Source organism: Rattus rattus, chromosome 13, assembly GCF_011064425.1.
Source record: "Rattus rattus isolate New Zealand chromosome 13, Rrattus_CSIRO_v1, whole genome shotgun sequence".
Classification (NCBI taxonomy): Eukaryota; Metazoa; Chordata; class Mammalia; order Rodentia; family Muridae; genus Rattus; species Rattus rattus.
In genome coordinates this window covers 52,993,283-53,006,292 of record NC_046166.1, presented here as the reverse complement: position 1 = coordinate 53,006,292, position 13,010 = coordinate 52,993,283, and the positions used below count along the sequence as shown (strand labels likewise).

Sequence of the window (13,010 nt, the reverse complement as noted above, 5' to 3'; positions counted from 1 at the left end):
CTTTAATTGGATTCTTTAAGGCTGGGGCGTTGGTCTCCAGCCCTCAAAAAAAAAAAAAAAAAAAGGCTGGGGCTGGGAGTAGAATCGTTCCACGGCGGCCCCTCCTCAGTAGCACTGGTGTCCTTACTCATGTTTGAGTTTCTGGTGAGAAATGCGGTAGCTGAAAAGAACACAGGCTTCCAGCCCCAGACTAAGCTGGCCATGCTCCCTTCCCGAACACTTATGTGCTTAAGGTGCTGGTCACAACCTCTGAAAGGCTCCAGCTTTGGGGTGTGTGTGTGTGTGTGTGCGTGTGTGTGTGTGTGTGTGTGTGTGTGTGTGTGTGTGTGTGTGTGTGTGTGTGTGTGGTGAAATCCAGCAGTAATACCCAGCTCTACAGCTCTTCCTGCTGAACACCCAGGAGTCTCTCCTTTGGTGGTAGACTGGCACCTGTTTGAAGAGTTTTACTAAAACCATCCGTCTCCTTCCATTAGCTGACAGCCTCGGGAGCCAGCCCTGACAGCAGCACAGTAATAAATGGTCAACAGTGATAAATGTCCCCTGGATAAACTTGACTCCTTTTGTTGACTTCACCTCACCTGTCTGCAGCGCAAACTGAGTGAAAAAAAAAAAAAAGAACAACAACAGCAACAAAAGAAATAAAATGGATCATGACCTGTTCCGAGCGTGATGCAAGAGAAAGCTGATTGCAGATGAAAGGGGAGAGCGCAGTCAGCCACAGACACATGTGGGAGAGCCCAGAGGACAGATGGTCCTGAGAGGGAAACCAGGTGCAGTAGCCAGGGGGCCCAAGAAGGTCTAGAAACCAAAATGGTTGGATTATTTAGGAAAGGGCTGCTGGGGGAAGGGCAGCCCACCCCTGGCCTGGAGAGGTTTAGGGGAGGGGGTGGAGTATGTCAGCCAGGGGGGCCCTGTAACAGGCCAGGACTGAGGGATGCTGGGAGAACCTGGTGGCCATTTGTGCTAGGTTTGAAACATCACACAACCTTCCCACCAGTCCTCTTTGGCAATGGAGAAGATGCTGGCAAATGTGCCTTCTGCATCGTCCATAAATGTTCCCTGCCTGGCCACTGGGAGGAATGAGTGATGGGGGAGGGGAGGAGGAGGGGCAGCTGGGGTGGACAGGGACTCTGCTTGGCCTTATACAGTGTTCTCAGGAAACAGAAAGCTCTTGGGGGTATTAGGGACAGACTAGGAGGTTATGGAAGACCCCAAAAACTCTCTTGAAATGTCTGAGGGACATGGGCTAATTTCTGAAGATCACGTGACGTTCTGTTTCCTTCTGTCTTCTTGAACTTCTGAGGAAGAATCTTATTATCTCTTTTTCCTTTCCTGTTGTATAATGACACTGTGTAGCCCAGGCTAGCCTTCCATTAATGATGCTCTCACCTTCTCTTCCCAAGTGGTGGGGTCACGTGATGCACCACCATACCAGACTGGTTTGATCCCCTATTTAGATTCTCTCCTGCCCTTCCTTCTCTTCTTTCCTTAACTGACATGTAGCAGTTGCACATACTTAGGGGATAAACATTTTAATACATACGTGCAGAACGATCAGAGCATATTATATATGGTTATTGGCATATCTATTATATCAAATATCTATTCTTTCTTTGTGTTAGGGACATTTCGAAATCCTCATTCCTTCCTTTAGTTATTTTGAAACATGGGATGGTGCCGTTGCTACTGGGGCATCCCCTGATAAGCCAGCAATGCCGTGGGTCAGCAAAGGGGGCGGAGATAAACCATCCCTGAGACAGTTTCAGGGAACAGCATCTGTTTTATTGCTTGTGAAAAGCCACTTACATAGTGGGAACCTATCAACTGGACCGGTTAGCCCACCACCTTGGATTGAATAGGGAGTACTCACACCACCAGAGTCTCTAATGGGAGGAAGCACATTGAAGGAAACATGGAGAATGCAGGCTCGGCCAAGGGCCGGCTACTGGCTCCTCACGCTACTTCAGAATCCAGCATTATGGCTTCAGGAGCATGGTGTGCCGTGCTGCTCATTTAGCAGTGTGCCAGGGGGCTGGAGAGATGGCTCAGTGGTTAGAGCACCGACTGCTCTTCCACAGGTCCTGAGTTCAATTCCCAGCAACCACAGGGTGGCTCACAACCATCTGTAATGGGATCTGATGCCCTCTTCTGGTGTGTCTGAAGACAGTGACAGTGTACTTATATATAATAAATGAATTAATTTAAAATAACATAGAGGTGGCCAGATAGGCTCCAGGTCATGCCTGCGTTTTCTCCTTTGCTCCTTCTATACTTATACTCCCATACTTTAGGATGCTACGAATTACTCCTCCGACGTAGGCCATTTTAACTCGTCAGCATATTTTGGGGTGCAGACTTTCCTTTCATTGGTTGGAAGGCTCTTGCCAATCTTCACATTTAGGCTTTTGCTCAAATGCCATGTTCATATTAACACTAACTATTATAGATTAGAGCTGATTTTTTTCCATTTAAAATTTTACTTTGGGGCTGGAGAGATGGCTCAGTGGTTAAGAGCACCCGATTACTCTTCCAGAGATCCTGAGTTCAATTCCCAGCAACCACATGGTGGCTCACAACCATCTGTAATGAGATCTGATGCCCTCTTCTGGTGTGTCTGAAGACAGCTACAGTGTACTTATATATATAATAAATGAATAAATCAAAAAAAAAATTATTTTGGGTCTATTTCATGTATCAATACTGTATTTACATTATTTCTTTCCCCTTTCGTCTAACTCCTCCTGTATCCCTCTCAACTTCTTAAATTTAAGAACATTTTTCTTTAGTTATTGTATCATATATATATATGAAACTATACATACAGACACACATACAGCTGAGTCAGTTTAGTGTTGCTCAAATCTCTGTCTATCTATCTATCATCTATCTTCCTACCTATCTATCCATCTACCCACCCATCTCTCTCTCTCTTGCTCTATCTATCTACCCACCCATTTCTCTCTCATCCATCCTCCACCCAACCATCCATCATCTATTCATCTGTCTGTCCATCCATCCATCCATCCATCCATCCATCCATCCATGTATCTGTCTGTCGGTCTAGCATATCTATATCTATCTATCTATGTAACTGTCTAGCATCTATCTATTTGCTTAGGGATAACCACTTGTGATTGGATAGCCTATATGGGAGCTCATCCCTGGAAAAACAGGTTCTCCCTCAGCAGCAACTGACTGTCTGTAGCTCTTCATCTTAGGATGGTACCTTGTGAAATTTGTCCTGCCCATGGTGACATGTCACTTGGTGTTGTTTTTATGTAGGTTTTCTTTGGACAACTATGGGTGCAGCTTTTCTGTCAAATCTAGAAGATACTATCTTGTACGTACCCTGGTCCTCTGGCTCTTAGGAGCCTTCTGACCTCCAGAGATACTTTTTTTTTAAAAGATTTATTCATTTATTATATATAAGTACACTGTAGCTGTCTTCAGATACACAAGAAGAGGGCATCGGATCTCTTTACAGATGGTTGTGAGTCACCATGTGTTTGCTGGGAATTGAACTCAGGACCTCTGGAAGAGCAGTCAGTGCTCTTAACCGCTGGCTGAGCCATCTCTCCAGCCCCCCAAAGATACTTTTAAGTTTGGCCTCTAGTATCTGTGCTTATGACCCCATTTGGAAGTCAGATTTTTGCATGTCACCAAGTTAAAATGAAATCAATAGAGGGACTGTAATTTGCAATGAGTGGGCTACTTACGCATGCTAGGAGGGAGTGTGAATATGGAGGCAGAGGGAAAGAGGCTGTGAGACATAGGAGCTAAGGCTGCCATCTCTAATCTAAGGAGAGCCCAAGGCTACCTGAGTATAAGAGGAGGCATGGCATCATTCTCCTTTGCTCCGATTGGAGCATCCCCACCACCACCTTGGTTTAGATTTCGGTGACACCGTACATGACTATCATTTGAACCACCTACTCTGTGGTACTTTCTTACAGCAGCCCACAGATCAACTACATCTTCTTTGACTGACATAATTCAACATTGTGCATTTGATTTCCCTTCTTTTTTTTTTTTTTTTTTTTTCCTAGAATGCAATTGCCCTTCAGTATCCAAGGGGCATTGGTGTTAGGATACCAAAATCAAAAGACGTTCAAGTACTTCAATTAAAATGGCATAGTATTTGTGCATAGCCTATCTATAACCTATTACCTATATTTGGGTGTAATCTTCCCAGCCCCTTCTACAGGCTTACAGCACCTAACATGAGGCAAACGCCCTGCATATGTTTGCTATGTATTTCTGCTCTGTGGTGGTTTGAAGATGCTTGGCACATTTGGAGGTGTAGCCTTGCTGGAGGAAGTGTGTCATTATGGGTGTGGGCTTTAAGAACCTCTTCCTAGCTGCCTGAAAACCAATATTCTTCTAGCCGCCTTCAGATGAAGATGTAGAACTCTCAGCTCCTCCTGCACCATGCCTGCCTGGATGCTGCCATGCCCCTGCCTTGATGATAATGGACTGAACCTCTGAACCGGCAAGGGAGCCCCAATTAAATGTTGTCCTTTATAAGACTTGTCTTGGTCATGTCTCTTCACAGCAGGAAAACCCTAACTAAGACACACTCTAAACCTGAAGGTTCAGAACTAAAGAATTTTATGAGGCTACGAATTTACTGGATTCTTAGGTGACTAACACACATTTAATTTTTCCTTCATTTTATTTTCATTGAGTGTAAGAGATCTCTTCTGCAAAATGGTAAATAATTGTGGTGTTATATATACTTGGAAATTGCTAAGACAGTAGATTTTATATGTCCACATTACTTAGCTTAACTTAGCCATTCTGATATACACGTATTTTTTTTTTTTTTTTCAGAGCTGGGGACCGAACCCAGGGCCTTGCTACCACTGAGCTAAATCATCCCCAACCCTTATACACGTATTTCTAAGTATTATGTTGCACACTATAAGTACAGTACATTTTATCAACTACCGAAGTGGTTTGAATAAAATGGCCCCATATGCTTATGTGTTTGAATATTTCATCTTCAGCTGGTGAGACTGTTGACCAAGGATTAGGACACATGGCCTTGTTGGAGGAGGTATGTCACTGGGGGCTGACTTTCAGGTTTCTTTTCTTTTCTTTTTTTTTTTCCCCCCGGGACTGGGGATTGAACCCAGGACCTTGCGCTTCCTAGGCAATCGCTCTACCACTGAGCCAAATCCCCAACCCCGACTTTCAGGTTTCAAAAGACTCAAGCTATTCCCAGTGTGTCGTCTCTGCCTCCTGTTTGTGAGATATGATCTTTCAGCTGCTGTAGCAACAACCTGTACCATGCCTTCACTCTGCCATCTTGGATTTGAAAATGTAAGCCCAAGTAAAACACTTTGGTCTTGGTGGTTCTGTCACACAATAGAAACCTAAGACAGTTACCTATTTAAAAAAAGAAATAAAAGGATATACACATATTCGTTGGATTGTTATTGTTTATTTTGTTTTTTTTTTCTTTTTTCTTTTTTTCGGAGCTGGGGACCAAACCCAGGGCCTTTACCACTGAGCTAAATCCCGAACCCCAAACAAAATACAAACTTAGCATGCATGAAGCCCTGAGTTCAATTCCCAGCAACAAGAATCACACAAGTATAAAATCACAATTGCGTTGTGACACATGCTACAAAGGAGAGGCACATGTTGTCATGTGAACATTAATGCTCGGTCTTTGTATCCCTATAGTGTTCTGCATTAACTTCACTTCTTTTTTTTTTTTTTTTTTTTGGTTTTTTTTTTTCTGAGCTGGGGACCGAACCCAGGGCCTTGCGCTTCCTAGGCAACCCCTCTACCACTGAGCTAAATCCCCAACCCCTTAACTTCACTTCTTTATGTCTGCTAACATGCACAAAGTACTGAGTTCAGTCCCCAGCACTATGTAAAACTAGGTGTAGTGAGCTGTGTCTGCAATTTCAGCACTTGGGAGGTAGACGCAGAAGAATGGGGAGTTAAAAAGAAATTATAGGATCTGGAGAGATGGCTCGGCATTAAAAGCATTGGCTGCTCTTCTGGAGGAGCTGAGTGTGACTCCCAGCACCCACATGGTGGTTTACAACTGTCCGTATCTCAGTCCTAGGGGATTCAATGCGCTCTCCTGGCTTCTGCAGACAGCAGGCATGCACGTAGTACACAGACATACACGCAGGCAAAACACTCAACAGTGGCATTACTTTGTGTACCTTGTTTAATAACTGGGATACAGTAGCGATTAAATAATTGTTGAATCAATAAATCAATTTATTTGAAAGTACAGTGTCTCTCTACCTGTTGCCTGAAGTTCCAGAAGTAGAAGTTTAGTCACTTCTCCAATGCTATGTCTGCCTGTTTCTCACAATGATAGTGGACTAAACCTCTGAACCTATAAGCCAATACTGATCAAATGTTTTCCTTTATCAGAGTTGCCGTGCTCATGGTGTCTCTTGAAGCAACAGAAACCCTAACTAAAACCTTTTCTTTGTCTTCTGTACTGCCCACTGTATTGTAAGGCTGCCTTTACTGTGGTCACAAAACCACTGCCCAATTCTTTTACAGACTTAGTCTTTTCCGATGCACAGGTGAAAATGGGTTTTCCTCTAGGTACCTCCTGTAGAGAAGAAAGCGCCTTTCTTTGCACTCTCCAGCAATATCACCTTGTCTTGCATTTTACTGATCTAGAAACCATCTTTTACCAAATCGTAGTCGGTGGGAAGATGACAGGAGGCTGTGGAACCCCTGGGATGGAGTGGGTCCGGTTTCCCCAGCATATCTGGACTACATGTGAGAGGAAGGGATGCAGGATGGAAACTGGGTGCTGCTATTGAGAGAAAGGTGGAAGATGCTGGCTGGAGATAAAAACCCTACATCTGCTATAGTTGAGGTCTAGAACTTAATCTCTGCACTCAACCCAGCCTCTTATTCACGGCCGGTCAGAGGCAATTCACTGTGCTAAGTGGTTTGGTAAATAATAGCCTTGATCCCATGAAACCAGAGAGTTGGTGTGAGAGAGGAGTGGAAGGTGGTCCAGAGGAAAACCTCTCACGTGCACACAAGGTGCTTTCTTCTTTAACCAACGGTACCTGTTGTGCCACACGCTAAGAACCTTCACGTTGCGTGTGGCAGGTTCCAGACACTCCACATTACACGCAAGATGAGCCAACGCAGGGAAAAAATGCTTCTCTTGGGTCCAATACTCTTACCACATTCTTTAAAGGATTAACCAAGTGGTTTGCTTTTCAAACCCTTGAGCCTGCAGGACACATCCTGAAATATTTACCCTACAAGGGATGTCTGAGACAGTTTCTCCCTACTTAGTCCTAAAATAGTTTCTCTTTCCCATGTTTCCCCATTCAACACACAAGGGCATAATTCTTTTGCTCTGACTTTAATGGGCTATGGTTTTTAAAATGCCTAGCTAGTGACTGCGGCAAAGTCGGTCCCTGATTTGTGCTGGTGGAACCTGAACCCACAGCTACAGAGGGTCAATCATACTCATCTCCTCTTTAGAGATCCTACTTAACCAACGTAAAACTCCAAATTATCCTTGACCAAAGATTTTATCGCCCTACTTAAATTGAAATCACCATCTCCCCTGTGTGTTTGTTCCTCACATTATTATCCTGAGCAAGGATCGCAGCCTTTGGCCAGGCGTAGTGATGCCCATTTTAACCCAGCACCAGGAAGGCAAAGGCAGACATATCTGGGGGTTCAAGGGCACCCTGGTCCAAACAGTGCGCTCCAGGCCTGCCAAAGCTGCATTGTGAGACCCTATGTAAAAAATAAAAAGAAGAAAAAGAGGCACAAAGAAGAAAAACAAAGCTCACACACTTCCTCCTGTAGTTTAGTTGAAGAAAACCTAAGATGTAAATGAAATACAAAGTGAACAGAGAGAATTTCCAGAGAGCAAAAGGGGCTCTCCCTGGGGGGGAGGGGAGACACAGAGCAGCTCAACAAAGATTGTCTTTGTTTTTCTTTTCTTCTTTTCTTCCTTCCTTCCTTCCTTCCTTCCTTTTTTCCTTCCTTCCTTCCTTCCTTCCTTCCTTCCTTCCTCCTTTTAAAAGAAAGACGGGGTCTCTGTGTAGCACTGATAGATCTAGAACTCACTCTGTACATCAGGTTGGCCTCAAACTCACAGAGATCCTCCTACCTCTGCCTCCTGAGTGCTGAGACTAGAGGTGTTGTACCACCATCCTTGCTATAAACAAGTTCTTTGTTTCTTTTCTTTTCTTTTTATATTTATTTATTATGTATACATCGTACAGCTTTCTGCCTGCATGTATGCCTGCAGGCCAGAAGAGGGCATCGGATCTCATTACAGATGGTTGTGAGCCACCGTATGGTTGCTGGGAATTGAACTCAGGACCTCTGGAAGAGCAAACAGTGCTCTTAATCTCTGAGCCATCTCTCCAGCCCTGTTTTAAACTATTTTATGTGATTGAGTGCCTAGGTACTCTGTGTGTGCTGGTGCCTATAAAGACCAGAAGAGGGCATTGGATCCCTAGAACTGGACTCATGAGCAACTGTAAGGCACCAAGTGGATGCTGGGAATGAAACCTGGGTTTTCTGAAAGACAAGCCAATGCTCTTAACCACGGAGACATGGCTCCAGCCTCCTGTGTCAGTCAGTTTTCACCTGTGTGTTTAACATCGGCACACTTATTAGCATATTAAAAAAACAAACCCACTACTTGAGAAGTAGTGGGTTTAATATTAGCATATTAAAAAAACGAACCCACTAAATGAGAAGACATGGATGTCTTAGCAGCATTAATCAGTCTCTTCTATGTCGACCCTTGGGTTTCTACTGATAGTGTGCACTGCTTCACTGTTTGAAATATGGGAGACAGAGAACCTTTCAAGTCCATTACTCCGACTTTTGGGTCTTAGCACACATAAGAGTGTCATGTGTCACAGGCATTGTCTTAGTGTCCGGCCATTTCATATACAAGGAGGATACTGAAAAGCCCCTCTCTGGATCACAGCACCTTTAATCTATAAGCACGCTTCAATATGCATGGCTACTAAAATCTCTTCCGAGAGATTCTGTGATGGTTAAATGGGACACACAATCTTTACAGGTCATGAGCCTTAAGCTATTTCCTACGGTTGGTTCTAGAAACAAGCCATGTCTCCATGGTTAAGAGCACTGGCTTGTCTTCCAGAAATCCCAGGTTTCATTATTTTTGCTTTTTCTTTTTTTTTATTGGATTTTTGTATTTACATTTCAAATGTTATTCCCGGTTTCCCATCCATAAGCCCCCTATCCCATCTCCCCTCCCCTTTCTTCTATGAGGGTGTTCCCCCTTCCCAATCACCCCTCCTTCCTGCCCTGACTTTCCCCTACATTGTGGGGGGGCGTCCAACCTTGGCAGGGCCAAGGGCTTCTCCTCTTGGTGCCCAACAAGGCCACACTCTGCTACGTATGCAGCTGGAGGCATGGGTCTGTCCATGTGTACTCTTTGGGTGGTGGTTTAGTCCCTGGGAGCTCTGGCTGGTTGGTATAATTTTGCTTTTTCAAGACAGGGTTTTTCTGTGTGGCCCTGGCTGTCCTGGAACTCACTCTGTAGACCAGGCTGCCTGCTTCTGCCTCCCAAATGCTGGGATTAAAGGCGTGCGTCACCAGCGTCTGGCCCCCACATTGGACTTACAAGTCTGTTGTTGTGACTATATTGTGCCCTCCTTGTTATTGTTAGGTCTCGAAGACTCTGGGAAAAAGGACTACTTGAGGCCCCTACTTGACATTCTGAAGCAGTTGCTGGCCACAGCTCTCTCTCAGCCTAGCAGACACTTGTCACAGAATCCTGGAATCTCTCCAGCCCGAGACCTTCTCTTCCCTTCCCCCAGCTTCTGATTCCTATAGAGTCTCAGCCATTTTGGTTACACAGTCTCTTGGTCTTCTTTGGTAGTCTTGGTTTTTTGGTTGTCAGCTCCACTCTTGCCCTCTCTTTCCCCTTCTCTTTCCTCTTCATAGTTATCTCCGACACCCTATCCCCGCCCTTCCCCGCCTACCCACCTTCCACCCCGCCCACCCGCCGCTGCCCAGTTCAGACTCTATTCTGGATGCTTCTGGCTATTCTTTGCCTTATATCTACAATAAACCTTTGCATCAAACGACACCTAGGATCAGTCACACCCTCGTATTTTCCCTGGGTCATTTTGGCTCTAATTTGAGGCCACATGGTGTCCCCGCCAGCGGGGACCCAGTTATTCAGGGTCCCGAAGAGGCTTTCTACCTGTGGGCCAAAATGGGGGTGAAGAGAAGAAGGAGACCAAGCAAGAGTTCTGTTGTCAAGGTCTCGTTTATTGAGAGGAATGTACAGCATTTAAAGCTCTGAGGCAGGAAATGAAGCAGGAACTGAAGCTTAGGGTGGGGGAGTTTGGGAAGTGCCCAAGGATATAAGGTGAATCACTACACTGCAAGATATCCTCCTATAACAAAGAGGCAACAGTCTTCCGGGGACATGTTCTTTGAAAAGGTGAACCCTTCTCAGGAATCTGCTCAGGGACATCCGGTGTTTTGCTCAGGCTGAAACATCCTGTCATTGCTCCCAGGGTCTTCCTGGGAGGCTCTTAGTTCAACAACCTCAAGTCTGTATGGCAGTCAATTCAAGGTTAAACCTCTGTGGCCATGCAGCCCAGAGTCAAGTAGCCACCTTGAGCTATGCATTCTACAAAGCGGCTAGGCCCAAAACCAATACCGCCCACCGCATCTCCCCCGTTATTCTTTTATTAAAAAAAAAGGACCATTAGGTGGAAGTAGTGGTCTGAGATAGATCAGACATGCCTCACAGAGTGCCCAGCTCGGCCATGGCGAGCCACTCTTGCAGTTAGGACTGCACCCCAATGGCTAGGAATGAACTTATGCTGTAACACACCGTTCTGGGCTATCGTGTGTGTTATTGGGGAGAACTGGGCAGAGGAGCATTTGACCGCCCGTACATTTAAACGGGGTGTAGCCACCTCTGTCTTAGGATCGACCTCTCGAACCCCAGCCTTATCTGTCATAGGATCACCTTGTCGCCCCCAAGGCACCATGTCTTAGATTGGTCAAGGGTCAGAGGAAGTTGCCCGTCCCTGAGGATAGCTACATTGGATCATCTTCTCATTCCTCTTACTTGAGCCCAGGGGCGAAAGAGTAGGAGCCAGATGGCATTAATATAAGAGATTGTGGAAGTTGAGCCTCTCCCGATAAGTAGTGGGCACCTCATCTGGTTTTCCTCAGCTGCTATGGCCATACCACCGAGGGCCTAGTCAAGCCTCTCCTGTAATAAAATTTAGAATTCCCAATTGTTAGCAACTGCTCCAGAAAGTTCACCCACTGTGTTTGCCTAACAATAGATTGGGGGAGGGTAACTCCAGACACTGCAGACACAATGGCTGCAGCAGTAATGGCTGCTACAATAGCAGTGAAAGTGCCAAGGTCTTTCCCAGGACAGTTCAGGATCAGTCATTCTTCTCTGGAACAACCAGCAGGCAAGGGAACTCTGCCCCGGTTATATAGATCTCAGACAACACCAGTTAAGGCAGCAAGAGTCACCAGGGGAATGAGGGGGGATCTTCTATCTTTCTCTCAGGGCAGAGGAAAGACTCCAGGGACCCGAACCACGAGAGCTGAATCTTCATGTAATCAGGATCAGCAAGTCTCAGCAACCACCTCTGGCAGCTGGCATACTCTTGTAGCATCCTGTAGAAAAAACACGAAGATTCCCTCTTCCCCATATAAAATACCTGGACAGGATCATGCCAGTATGTGGGTCTTTCTATTTCACCTAGGCAGAAGTATGCCTAGTTGTAGGGTGCCATAAACACCAAACAAGAGTTCCTTGGCATACAAATTTTAACATTGAAATAAAAGGAGTATTATTTAGCATACAGGGATAACTCCCCCTTTTTATTTATTAAGATATTGTTAAGATATTATTTATTAAGATAAGTCCTTGAGGATTAAATTGAGGACATTGAGCACTTGTATTTATAAATTGACTTGTATACCAAATTATTGTTTTGGTGATATAAAGAATGAGATTTTTTGACTGTTTCTATATAAGGCCTATAATCTGCCTGGTATCATTGTCCTCCCTTGCTAAGGGGTCTAGGCAATCCAGTTTGAGTTCTTAAATGAGCTATTACGGAACAGTACTTAGTGCTCTTAACCATTAAGCCATCTCTCCAGCCCCTCACCAGCTTTATTTACCTAAACATAAGCATTAATTAGAAATGCCAAATCCTATAAATACTGTCCAGATTCAGTCTTACTAGAAATCCCTGAGCCGGCAGGGTGAGGCTGGGCGTTGAAAGTAAGCAAATGGAGCTTCCTCTTTTCGTGAGGGTGTGTTATCAACTCCATTACCATTTTCAAAGAGCTGGGTCTATGGTTTTGTTTAGTTCTCTGAGCCAGAGCACTGAAAGGACAGTGAGTTGTCAGACATTAACTGAAATCATCACTCACTGATTTCAAGTAGAAAACTTGTCTCCAATAAAGCATTAAGTAATTGTAATCAATTGTAAACCACAAGCCACACATTGGCTATCAGCATATGAATTGAAAGCTTGATTTTTAACATTTAAAAACAGTGGCTACAGCACGTAATTTAATAGTCTGTGTTGAAGCAGGGGAAACTCAAGAGAATAAACAAGTGATCCAATCATACATGTAGCCTTTTCATTAGATGAACCACCTATAAATACACTAAGCGCATATTCTATGGGTTGCATGCACAAATTTACAGTAAATAGAAAAGCATGCAAAGAGTAAAATTATCAATTTTGCCTGAAAATTTCTATATGTAATAGGCCAAATATCAGTATTTTGTAATAACCAATTAATTGCTGTTTGGAATAAGATATGTTTTACCAGGTTTCTTTTTAAAAATACTTCCATGACTCTAGTCTACAATTTTGTACTAATACGACAAAAGCTTTATCTCCAATGAGGATAACAAACAAAGGCCTACGTCCTCTGGTAAGGTGAGGTACTTAGCCAATTAACATATCCTTAGAAGCTTAAAATTAGCTTCAAACATTCTTTTCTGG

General features: G+C 44.3%; 1 non-coding gene across 1 annotated transcript; it reads right to left on the bottom strand.

The window, feature by feature from the left end:
• Nucleotides 1-8,896: 8,896 nt before the first annotated feature.
• LOC116915196 lies at nucleotides 8,897-9,041 on the bottom strand. The gene has a single exon (XR_004389850.1). It is a non-coding gene; the product is annotated as a small nucleolar RNA SNORA29 (small nucleolar RNA).
• Between the last annotated feature and the right edge of the window lie 3,969 nt (nucleotides 9,042-13,010).